This window comes from Arachis ipaensis, chromosome B06 (assembly GCF_000816755.2).
Source record: "Arachis ipaensis cultivar K30076 chromosome B06, Araip1.1, whole genome shotgun sequence".
In the NCBI taxonomy this organism is placed as follows: domain Eukaryota; kingdom Viridiplantae; phylum Streptophyta; class Magnoliopsida; order Fabales; family Fabaceae; genus Arachis; species Arachis ipaensis.
The window spans coordinates 79,440,004-79,453,226 of NC_029790.2; positions in this window are offsets into that span (position 1 = coordinate 79,440,004).

A 13,223-nucleotide genomic window follows, 5' to 3' on the forward strand; every position below is an offset into this window, starting at 1 on the left:
CTGGCGGGAGAAACACTTTACCCCGCAGGAGAAGGCTGACCAGCTACTCCCTGCTACTAATCCCATTAGATTTGCAAATCGATACTGCGAGCTGAGGTATCCGGTGTTTGCAACCTCCAAGAACCTGTACCTGGAGAGGACTTTGAAAATCCCAGAAAAAATCCAGCAATACACCTCTGATCAGATCAAACAAAGAGGCTGGTTCTTCCTCGAGAGAAACCTGACTGAGGTCAATGCATCTTGGGTAAGGGAATTTTACTACAATTACTTCAAAACTTCCCTAGATGCAGTGAACCTAAGAGGGAAGCAGATACTGGTCACTGAAGAGGCCATAGAGGATGTTCTGAAGCTTCTGCCTAAATTCGAGCAGCTGGATGGTTATCAAAAAGCGGAGGAGGATATGCACTTCATGAAGTTTGATTGGGATGCAGTCAAGGCCAGGATAACCCTTGACCCGACCGTTCCATGGATCATGGGTCAGAACACCACCATGCCAAAGGGAATCAAGCGGATTTACTTAAATGATGAGGCTCAGCTATGGCATCAGATACTTAGCAACTTTGTTATGCCGAGTACCCATGAAACTGAGATACCTGCCGCTATGATCACCCTCCTATGGTGTGTGTTGGAGGGTAAGGACCTGTACCTATCACGCTTCATTCGGTACTATATGGCTAGGGTCCGCGTCCGAGGCACTCTCCCCTTTCCTTATCTGATTACACAGCTAGGCCGTCGAGCTGACGTGCCTTGGGAGGATGCTGATGAGAAGCCACTTGCTACAGAATGCAGGAAGATTATCCCTCACAGCAGGAACTTTCTGGCTTTGGGCTGCAGACCTCCAATCCTCACTGCTACTGCTGAGACAGCCACATCATCTGCCGGCCCCTCTTCCTCTACAGCTACCCCTGCTACCACCACTGCACCTCCACCTGCCTCAGAGCCGGTTTATCACCTAGTGCACCGCCTGTTTCGACAGCTAGACTAGATGGAGCACTGCAACCGGCGCCGATATGAGAGAGCTGAGCGTCGCAGCAAGCGACTCTATGAGCACCTGAAGCTGATGATACGATCTGGCGATATCCCCTCCGAGCCTGACACACCATCAGAGCCGTCTGAGGAGGAGGTGGATGATCACGAGGCAGAGACCCATCCACAGAGCGAGGCTGCACAGGTAGGCACAGAGCAGGCTGCTTCACAGCATGAGGCCCCGCATCAGATCCAGGCTGCAGTCCCAGAGGTTCCTATTCAGTCAGCACCTCCTCTGCAGTAAGCAGATCCTCAGACCACTACCATAGAGACTCCAGCTACCCACCCTTCCAGTGATGACACCCCTTCACACCCTGCTTGAGTTAACATCAGGGACGATGCTTTATTTTAAGTGTGGGGAGGTCGCCATCTCTGGCGTATTTTTTTGCGAACCGCTACAGACTCTTTTTATTTTATTTTGCTATTTTCCCTGTATTTTTTCTCTTTATTTTTATTTTTATTTTCTCAGTACTTATATATTACTATTTTCATGTATTTTTACTCTATTTCTGGATGTTGCACTTTTAGTTTATATTTTAGCCATTTAGTTTAGTTGCAATTCTAACTTATTAGTTATAGAAATTGTTTATTAATTAGTATAGTTTACCCTTTTTAGCATAAGATAGCTTAGTTTAAATTGAAAATATAAAAGGAAGTAAACTATAGACTTGAACATAATAGAAGCAATCCACACACCTTGTATATATAGCATTCCATGTTAGTTAGTTAACAACATTTCATCAAGGAGAAACACTAGAATTTTAAAGCCACCTTAAGATTTACATTGAGAATAATGGGAACTCTTAATTTTACTTGCATGACATACATAACTGATATATGATTTTTGAGTTAGAGAACACACAGCCTGTGAGTTTTGAGCTTAATTATATGGTTACATTCAAATCATAATTTTTATTTCTGTGTGTTCCGCCCTTCTTTTTTATTCTGGTGTTCTTTACTTTGTTTTAATCTATATGTCCGATTATAGAATAAAAATACATACCAAGAGAGTGATTGAGGCCATTGTTTGATTTTAGCTAACTTATCCCAAATTAGCCTACCTTTTACATCACCCTTGTTAGCCCCCTTGAGCCTTTAAATCCCCTCTTATTCTACAAACCACATTACTAGCCTTAAGCAGAAAAACAAAATAAAAATCCCAAGTTGAATCCTTGGTTAGCATAAGATAGAAATTGTGTAATTGTTTAAATGTGGAAAACCAATTGGGAACATGGATGATAAAAACAAAGGGTAGAAAGTTGAAAAGAATAAAATAATTCAAAATAAAAATTTTGGAAAGCATGCTCATGTGGAATCAAAATAATTTAATTACCGTGTAACCCAATAAACACTTAGTGACTAGAGAGTAAACACAAAATCCAGTGAGGGTTCAATAGCTCATTAACATATATCTCTGCTTGAATTATTAATTGTCTTGCAAGTTTATAAAATATTTTTCTTTCCCATCTCAATTGTAAAAGTGCTTTATCATTATCTAAGGTCTGGCTATATATATGATTCCTTGAGAAATGTGAATTAATTCAACTACATGTAAGCTTTATATACAAGTGAATAAAAATAATTAGAATTGCATGATGCATTTAGGTAGTTGCATTTAGAATAGATTGCATTGCATGAGATTCCACCACTTCAACCTTACCTTACTCTTTATCTTGGATTTAGCATGAGGACATGCTATTGTTTAAGTGTGGGGAGGTTGATAAACCCATATTTTATGATATATTTTGTGATCAAATTGAGTGATTTATTCAATCCTTCACCCACTTATTCATATTAATTGCATGGTTTTACTTTCCCTTCCTTATTATTGCGGTAATTGTATGATCACTTGCATCACACATTAGCCCAAATGGCAAGTCCCAATTGGGTGCAGAGATGATAGGAGCAGTGACAAGCTTAGCTTTCAGAGTTTCAAATGCATGCAGGCATTCTTGGTCAAAGACGAATGGAACATCAGTGGCCAAGAGATTACATAGGGGTTTGGCGATTTTAGAAAAATCCTTTATGAACCACCTGTAAAATCCTGCATGTCCTAGGAAACTTCTGTTTTCCTTGACATTAGTAGGTGAGGGCAAGTGTTCTATCACTTCCACCTTAGCTTGATCCACCTCTATCCCCTTATTTGAGATCCGATGCCCAAGAACAATGTCTTCAGTTACCATGAAATGGCATTTCTCCCAGTTTAGAACTAGGTTTGTTTCTTGACATCTTTTTAGGACCAGGGTAAGATGACCAAGATAGGAGTCAAATGAGTCTCCAAAAATAGAGAAGTCATCCATGAATACTTCAAGGAATTTCTCTACCATATCAGAGAAGATGGATAGCATGCATCTCTGAAAGGTGGCAGGCGCATTACACAGGCCAAATGGCATTTGTCTATAGGCGAACACGCCAGATAGACATGTGAATGCTGTCTTTTCTTGATCTTATGGATCTACTGCTATTTGATTTTACCCGAAATATCCATCTAGGAAATAATAAAAAGCATTACCTGCTAGTCTTTCTATCATTTGGTCAATGAAGGGTAAAGGAAAGTGATCTTTTTTGGTGGCGTCATTGAGTCTTCTGTAGTCAATGCACATAAGCAACCCTGTGACCGTCCTTTTCGGGATCAGCTCATTCTTTTCATTATGAACCACTGTCATCCCTCTCTTCTTGGGGACAACTTGGACAGGACTCACCCAGGGGCTATTAGAAATGGGATAAATGATCCCAGCCTCCCAGAGTTTAGTGACTTCCTTCTGCACTACTTCCTCCATAGTTGGATTCAAACGCCTCTGTAGTTGTACCACTAGTTTGGCATTATCCTCCAACAGGATTTTATGCATGCATCAGGCCGGGCTAATGCCCTTAAGGTCACTTTTAGTCCACCCAAGGGCGGTCTTATATTTTTTAAGCACTTGGATTAGTGCTTCTTCTTCCTGTGGCTTTAGTGTAGAGCTTATGATCACAGGATAGGTATCTCCTTTTTCCAGAAATGCATATTTCAGGAAGGAGGGTAATGGCTTAAGCTCAAGCTTAGGAGGCTTTTCCTTTTTCTCAGAGGTTTCTAGAGGTTTCTCTGAATTAGGCTGAGTATCATCAAGGATGTCATCTACCCCTTCCTTGAGGCTTTCAGCCATGTTGACTTCTTCCACCAGGGAATCAATGAGGTCAATGTCTATACATTCTTCAGGAATGTCTGGGTGCTGCATAGCTTTGACAACATTTAGGACGAACTTTTATTCATTGACTCTTAGGGTTACTTCCCATTTTTCAACATCAATGATGGTCCGTCCTGTAACTAAGAACGATCTTCCTAGGATAAGGGATGCACTCTTGTGCCACTTTATGTCCATTACCACAAATTCAGTGGGAAAGACAAAAGGTCAAACCCTGACAATCATGTCTTCAACTACTCCCGATGGGATTTTAATAGAACCATCAGCAAGTTGAAGGCACATGCGAGTTGGTTTGACTTCATCAATCAAACTAAGCTTCTTTATTAAAGAAGCAGGTATTAGGTTGATGTTTGCTCCAGGGTCACATAGAGCTGTCCTTGTACAAGCATCACCTAGAGTGCATGGTATCATAAAGCTTTCAGGGTCTTTATGCTTCTCTAGTAAACTATTCTGAATTATTGCACTGCATTTCTCAGTGAGGATGACTGTTTATGTCTCTCTCCAATCCTTCTTATGACGTAGAATGTCTTTCATGAACTTTGCATAAGAAGGTATCTGTTCAAGAGCTTATGCAAAATGGATCTTTATCTCTAATGTTCTGAGATATTCTGCAAAGTGGGCAAACTGTTTATCCCTTTCCTCTTGACAGAGTTTTTGAGGAAATGGCATCTTAGCCTTGTATTCATCAACCTTGGTTGATGTAGGCCGAATGCTATGTGAGTTGGAAGGGGGGTTACTACCTTGCTTAGGAGGGTTGTTCAACGCCCAGAAAAAAAGAGCAGCCTGGCATTGAACGCTAGAATGGATGCCATTCTGGGCATTCAACACCCATAAGGAGGAGTAGCCTAGCGTTGAACGCCAGAATGGATGCCATTCTAGGTGTTCAAACGCCCATCACAGGGTAAGGAGGATGTTGACTTTTTCAAAACACATCTTTCTATATCTTATCTTTTTCATATCTTCTAAATGAAAATCTTTTTAACTTCATCTTTTAAATTCAAATTCCTTTCAAATTTAAAATCTTTTCAAATCTTTTTCAAAATCTTTTCAAATCTTTTTCAAAACCTTATATCTTTTTTATTCTTCTTCAAATCTTTTTCATATCTTTTGAAATACTTTTCTAAATCTTTTTATTTATCTTTAAAATCTTTTTCATATCATCTATCTTATCTTTTTATCTTTTTCATATCTTTTGATTTTAAAAACTTATCTTTTTCTATCTTTTACTAAAGTGTGAATCATATCTTATTTATCTTTTATCTAATTGAATTTTGAAATCCCACCCTCCCCATCCCTATTTATACCATTCGGCCTCCCTCATACGCCTTGAATTCAAATTCTTCATCTCCTCTTCTTTATCTTCTTTCCTTTCTTTTGCTTGAAGATGAACAAACTTTTTAAGTTTGGTGTGGAAAGAGCATTTCCTTCTCACTCCATTCGAATTCCATGGCTCCAAAAAGTGGAAATCCCACTTCAAGAAACAAGAAAGAAGACAACCAAGTAATTATTTTTAAACCTATCAAATTCTACACAAAGCAGCATAAAGAAATTTATTACAAAATAATGTGCAAAAGGACAGTGATCCTGGAAGACAAATTTGAATTGAAAGAAGATGAGTACCCGGAGATCCAGGAGTAAATTCGAAGGAGAGGCTGAAAGATTTTAGCTGATCCTAAGATCACTGTTGGAATAATAATGATCCAAGAATTCTATGCAAATCTGTGGATGACAGATAAGTAAAAGAAATATGGACAAGGATTCCATACTTTTTGCACCATGGTGCAAGGAAAGACTATCTATTTCCATCTTGACAAGGTGATCGAGATCTTCAGGCTACCTACCAAAAAGGATGATCCAAAATCCTTTAATAGAAGGGTGGTGGCTAATCTAAAGTTGGATCAGATTCTAGAAAACATATGTCTGCTTGGAACTAAGTAGATCAACAACACAAGAGGTAACCCAAACCAATTGCTAGGGTCTGATTGGATTTCATTGGGCGTTCCATACTCCCTACTAGCAACCACTCTGAAGTTATCATCAGAAGGGTTGTGATGATTCACGGCATTATGATGGGGAATGAGGTGGAAGTCCACCAAATAATTCCTTTTGAGCTATACAAAGTGGGAAACAGGATGTCAACAGAAGCCAGATTGGCCTATCCAAACCTTATCTTTCACTTGTGTAAAGAGGCTGGAGTCATGATTAACAAAGATTCTTTCATCTCAGTAGAAAGCCCAATCACCAAGCAAGTGATGGAAAGCACCCAAGTACCAGCTAATCCACCTAAAAGGAAGCCTGAGCCTCAAAAGATCCCTCTAATTGAATATTGGACCCAGCTGGAAGTATCTGTTGCACCATTACAAACCACCTTGGATCAATTAAGAGAGGAGCAAAAAGATCACACTAGCATGATTTGCAAACTGGTCAAGGAACAAGAGAAGCAAGGGTGTGAGCTAGAAGAACTGAAGCTTTAGAAATTATCCCCTGAAGAGCTAAATGCCTCCCATGATTAAGGTGGTTGAGTTCCATCTTTCTATTTCTGTGGCTATTCTAATTCCTATTTTTATGTTTAGATTTACATTATCACTAGTAGTCTTTCAATTTTTTTTATGTTTATTTAAATTTATGTCTTTTAATTTAAGAAGTGCATGAGTATTATTAGGATTTAAGTTTTTATTTTCCAATTAGCTATAAAATATTCCTCTTATCATCTCATTGAAATTGAATAAAGTTTTGAATTTTTTTTAGAAGTAGTAATGATACATAGATTTCGAATTTAATATTAAGAATAGTTCAATTATTTGATGTGGTGGCATTGCTTTTGTTTTCTGAATGTATGAATAAACAGTGCATATTTGATGTTGGAGTTAATAATATTGGCTCTTGAAAGAATGAGGATAAAAGTGAAGTATTATTGATGATCTGAAAAATCCTAAAATTGATTCTTGAAGCAAGAAAAAGTAGCATGCGAAAAAAAATGCAAAAAAAAAAATATAGCAAGCAGAAAAAGAAATAAAAAGCAGAAAAAGCCAATAGCTTTTTAAACCAAAAGGCAAGAGAAAAAAGCCAATAGCTCTTTAAACCAAAAGGCAAGAGCAAGGATCCAAGGCTTTGAGTATCAATGGTTTGGAGGGCCTAAAAGAAATATCTTAGCCTAGGCAGTTCAAATGAGCTGCTCCCCTAACTATATGCTTGTGGTGTGAAGGTGTCAAGTGAAAAACTTGAGACTGAGTAGTTAAAGTCATGGCCCAAAGTAAAGAGTGTGCTTAAGAACTCTGGACACCACTGGCTGGGGACTCTAGCAAAGCTAAGTCTCAATCCGAAAGGGTTCACCCAGTTAAGTGTCTCTGGCATTTATGTATCCGGTGGTAATACTGAAAAACAAAGTGCTTACGGTCACGTCCGAGACTCTAAAGATGCTGTGTTCAAAAATCAAAAAGAAATTAACTAAGAAAATCAATAGTATTATCTAGATTCTAAGTTCCTAAAGAAACCAACTATTCTAAGCTTCAATGGAAAGTGTGATGCCAAAACTATTCAGAAACAAAAAGCTACTAGTCCCGTTCATCTAATTGAGACTGAGTTTCATTGAAAACTCTGAGATTTATTGTATCATTCTCTTCTTTTTATCCTCCTTTGATTTTGGTTGCTTGGGGATAAGCAACAGTTTAAGTTTGTTGTTCTAATGAGCGGATATTTTATACGCTTTTTGGCATTGTTTTCATATAGTTTTTAGTATGTTTTGATTAAGTTTTATTATGTTTTCATAGGTTTTAATGCAAATTTCACAATTTTGAATTCTACTTTTAGTTTTTATGTTTTATGGTGATTTTAGGTATTTTCTGGCTGAAATTGAGGAGCTTGAGCAGAAGTCTAATTCAGAAGCAGAGAAAGGACTGCAGATGCTGTCAGTATCTGACCTCCATACACTCGAAGGAGCTTTTCTAGAGCTACAGAGGTACAAATGGCGCACTCTTAATGGATATGGAAAGCTAACATCCAGGGTTTTTGATGCCAAGGCATCTTAGGCTAGTTTCACTAGCATTTTTCTGTTAGTTTTAGTTGTTTTATGCATTTTCTTGAGCTTAAAGTAACCAAGAATGGTTAAATGAATAACAAAGCAATGAACCATCCAAACAGTATGATTTTGATGCAAATTCCATGAGTTTTTAGTTATATTACTTGAATGCTATGAATGGAAGATTTCTCATGAAATTTTGCAAGACTTTGATGCAATTGTTTGGATGATTTCAGGGAAGAAGAGGCTAGGCAAGGAAGCAACAAAATCGATAAAGGAAGCTTGAATATCACATGTGGAGTTTAAGTTCCAGTTTAAGCTTAAACTGGAACTTAAACTACCAAGCCATATAATGCTGGAAATGGTGTTTAAGTTCCAGTTTAAGCCTAAACTGGAGCTTAAACGCCAGAATCATGAAGGCTAAGAAATGCTGGAACTGGCGTTTAACCTCCAGTTTAACCTTAAACTCGAAGTTAAACGCCAGAATGAGAATCTCACCAGGAAGCATTTCCACTTCTAATCCGAATTGCTCACTCAACCAATTCTTGTGGGATTCGACCTCACTCTATTGTGAGTTTTTACTTGACGATAACCGGTGCACTTGCCGGAAGGAATTTTGCCGATCGTGCAATTTCCTAAATCGTAGCATATCAAGTTTATGCACATCAAGTTTATGGCGCCGTTGCCTGGGATTGCTTTTCGATTGACAATTCTCAAATTGGAAGTTAACTAGATTGAGCATTTTTCTTGCTTTGTTAATTCAGTTCAAGTTACTTGTTGAATTTTAATTTCTGCACTATGTTACATGCTTTCTTTCTTTATGCCTTTAAATTCAAGCAACTAACTCACTGACTCACTAACTATTTGAATTAATTCCTCAACTGCTCTAACCATACTCTTCCATTAACAAAGAGTATTTCACTTGTTTGTTGCCTGTGCTGTGTTTTTGTATGACAGGTAGGAGAGGAGAGACATCAACTCCTCATTATACCAAACCAGAGAGGACCCTTCATAAACTTAGAAGGGAAGCAAGAATGGTGAAAGACTAAAGAGGATGGAGTCTCAAGTAGGAGAGCTATCCCAACAAGCCCCCAAGTCCACTGCAGTGTTCCCTAGTGACACAGAAAAGAATCCTAAAGGGGAACAAAAGGGAGTGAGATGGGAAGAATGCAAGGCCATCACCATATTGAAGGAGGTCTCAGAAGAAGAAGGAATCAGACCCTCAGAACAAGAGCCAGAAATCTTGAAGGAAGGTGTGGAAGAAGCTAAGCAGGAAAGTGAAACTGAGCAAGCCAAGGAACTGCAAAAAGGCATGCTGGAAACATACCAACCAAAAGCACCATTTCCTCAGAGGTTAGGAGGAGGTGAAAAAGGGAAAACCTATTCAAGGTTTTAGAGACATTTAAGTCTCTCCATATCAATATTCCCTTTCTTGAGATTCTCCAGCAGATGCCTACACATATCAAGTATTTAAAGGAATTGCTGAGCAAGAAAAGAGTTTTGAAGGGAGGACAAACTGTAATAATGAACAAAGAATGCAGTGCCCTCATCAAGAAGGACATAGTCTCTAAGAAAACAGACCCAGGAAGTTTTCATATCCCCTGTATCATAGGGGAAACAAAAATTAACAGAGGATTCTGTGATCTAGGAGCTAGCATAAATGTGATGCCTCTAACTCTTATGAAGAGGCTACAACTGAATAAGGTGAGATCCACTGATGTAATCATACAACTGGCTGACAAAACTCAGAAGCAAGCTGAAGGGGTAGTTGAAAATGTGCTGGTGAAAGTGGGAAATTATTTCTTCCCCACAGACTTTGTCATTTTGGACATGGAGGAAAGCTACCTACACCCTATCATTCTGGGAAGGCCATTTCTAGCCACTGCTAGAGCGCTCATAGATGTAGAACAAGGAGAGCTAATCTTGAGAATACATGATGAACAGCTTATTTTCAATGTTTTCAAACCTGCATCTGAGCCTGAACCAGAATCTGAAAAGCCTAAAGATGATAGTAGCCATCCGTGTTTGGGGGAAAGTAATCCAGCAGCTGAGACTCTAAAACAGTCATTGGAAGGCAAACAAGAGTTGCAAGAGTTAGAGCCACAAGAATCAGTGGAAACAGATCAGAAGGATCCTCCTGACATAAAGGTCAATGAAGAAATCCTCAAGAGAAAGGGAAGAGTGATAGGGAGATTGCCAAGAGGATGGAGTAACAAGAAAATTCCCACTGAAGGTTTTTCTTCGGGAGATAAAGTGATATCAAGTCATTATCTGCCAATCCCACCTGGCCTCAAAACCATTCCTTCCCAGCTCCCTCAAGTGTTCACAATCAGGAAAGTTCTTTCTATGGAACATTTGAAAATCATGAAGGAATCAAATGGAGACGTTTTCATAGTGAGAGGAGAGGACATCAAGCACTACAATCGACCCTAACAAGGGGCAACCGTCAAGCTAATGACCTTAAAGAAACCAAAATCAATAAAGGAAGCTTGAATATCACATGTGGAGTTTAAGTTCCAGTTTAAGCCTAAACTGGAGCTTAAACGCCAGAATCATGAAGGCTAAGAAATGCTGGAACTGAGGTTTAACCTCCAGTTTAACCTTAAACTGGAAGTTAAACGCCAGAATGAGAATTTCACCAAGGGAGCATTTCCACGTTTAAGCTCCAGTTTAACCTGAAACTGGAGCTTAAACGTGTTCGACACAATTTCTCACCAGGAAGCATTTCCACGTTTAACCTCCAGTTTAACCTTAAACTGGAGGTTAAACGCCAGAAGTAAGAAAGGCACCAGGATTAATCCGAATTGCTCACTCAACCAATCCTTGTGGGATTCGACCTCACTCTATTGTGAGTTTTTACTTGACGATAACCGGTGCACTTTCCGGAAGGAATTTTGCCGATCGTGCAATTTCCTAAATCGTAGCATATCAAGTTTATGCACATCAGTTTTCCAGGAATATAAAATAGTCTATACTTTTTTTAAGAAATAAAGGCCCAAAACTAGCGTTCAACGCCATCCACCATCCTCATTCTTAGCATCCAGCGACCACAGGGGAGCAACTGGAGTTCAACGCCTAAAAAGGGTCCCTAGCCAGCATTCAACAACCCTAAGGGACATTAGCACGTGGGAGACACTCAAGCTTAACCCAAACACTTACCAAGTGGGCCTCAGAAGTAGATTTTTGCACTGTCAACTTAGTTTATCTGATTTCTATAATCCTTTGTCATTATATTAGTATATATAGGAGAAGATCACCCTTGTTTAGGATCTTCTTCCTCCCCCATTCGAATACTTTACTACTTTTGTACAGTATCAGTCACTAACCTCCTAAGGTTAAGGTTAGGAGCTCTGCTGAGTTTCATGGATCAATAATATTACTGTTTTCATTCAATATGTCTGATTCTATTCTCTTATGCAACCTTGTTCTTCATCTTATGAATTGAGGATGACCCGTGATAATCACCCTTGTTCTACATGGGTTCCATGCGATTCCTGACCCAGATAGCATTGAACTAAAGCTAGAGATTGTATTGCGGACTCGTATAGAGCATCTGAGCAACTTTGGATATGTGACATATAATCACGTTGACTATGGGTGCGTGAATTTTTTGTGGCGTTTAGGCTAGAGTCAGAGAAGCGGCATTTTCTGATTCGGAAGATCTGTCTTGTCTGTGGCACCGTGAGTAAGATCGTGAAAGGAAGTGGACTGCTTAGAGCTTCATCTTCTGCTACAGTGAGAAACTTAGAGGTGACTTGATGAGAGGACATGAGTCATCTCAACATGGTGGATTGCTACAGTAGAGGAGGTTAACTTGATAAGAGGACATGAGTTAATCACTTACGGCTGCCATTGAAGGAATCAGAAGGTTATTGAAGAAGACAGTAAGAAAAGTTAATCCAGAACGACAAAGTATCTCCGAAGCCTCAACTATTCTATACCATTGAATTCCTATCTATCTAGTAACTTTTATTTATTTATTTTGTTTTGTGTTTTTTCCATGACAACTTATAATTTTCTATCTGCCTAACTAAGATCTGCAAGGTGTCCACTGCATGCTCAAAACAACAATCCTCGTGGGATCGACCCTGACTAACCTTAGGTATTACTTGGACGACCTGGTATACTTTCTGGTCTATCTGTGCGAATTCTGCGAAGCTAGTTCGTGCACCAAGTTGTCACTATTTTTCTTGCACAAGGTGAATTTGTATGTTATATGTTGTATTTGCCTATAACTCCATTCTATATTTTCAAGTTTTGAAGCTTATCCATGAGACTCTGATGACATGTCATCATGTCATGTTTTTCTATGCTTTTTCATACAAGAAATTGATGTTTAGTGCTTAAATATTGAATGCTTTTTGTACTTATATAGTATATTTCTTTGATCTTTTGATTTTATAAACTTTATAGGAAATAAGAAGAAAAAGAAGCAAAAAAAAGCACAAAATAAGCTAAAAAGGAGAAAAGAGAGTTTTGGAGCACATTTTGGAGTTTAGGCACACTTTGGAGGCTTAGGCCACGCTTTTAAAAGTGTGGCCCATGACTAAATCAAGAAAGCGTGCTCTGTTTTCACAATCAGCGCTCAACTGCCAAGAGAACGCTAAGTTATCTAAGCCAGCATTTTCGGGCAAGTTAAAATTTGGAGGCAAAGTTTTGCAAACGACGCGCACGTGTGCTTGACGCGCACGCGTTGATGGTGCATCTGGGACAAGGCACGCGCACGCATGGCTGGCGCTGAAGCATGAAATTGAGATTTTGCTATCCACGCGCACGCGTACTTATAAATGAACAAAACCGTGATGCCAGGGCATTTTGGCCAGTTTCACTGACCTTTTCTTTATGGTTTTAAGGTAGTTTCATGCATTTTCTTAAGAAATAAGCAAGTTTTGGGTAAATAATCATTTACATCTTGATTCAAGCAAACATTGTGAATTTTACATGATTTCATGAGAATTAAGCATGAATTAAAGGACAAATTGAATGATGCATGTCTC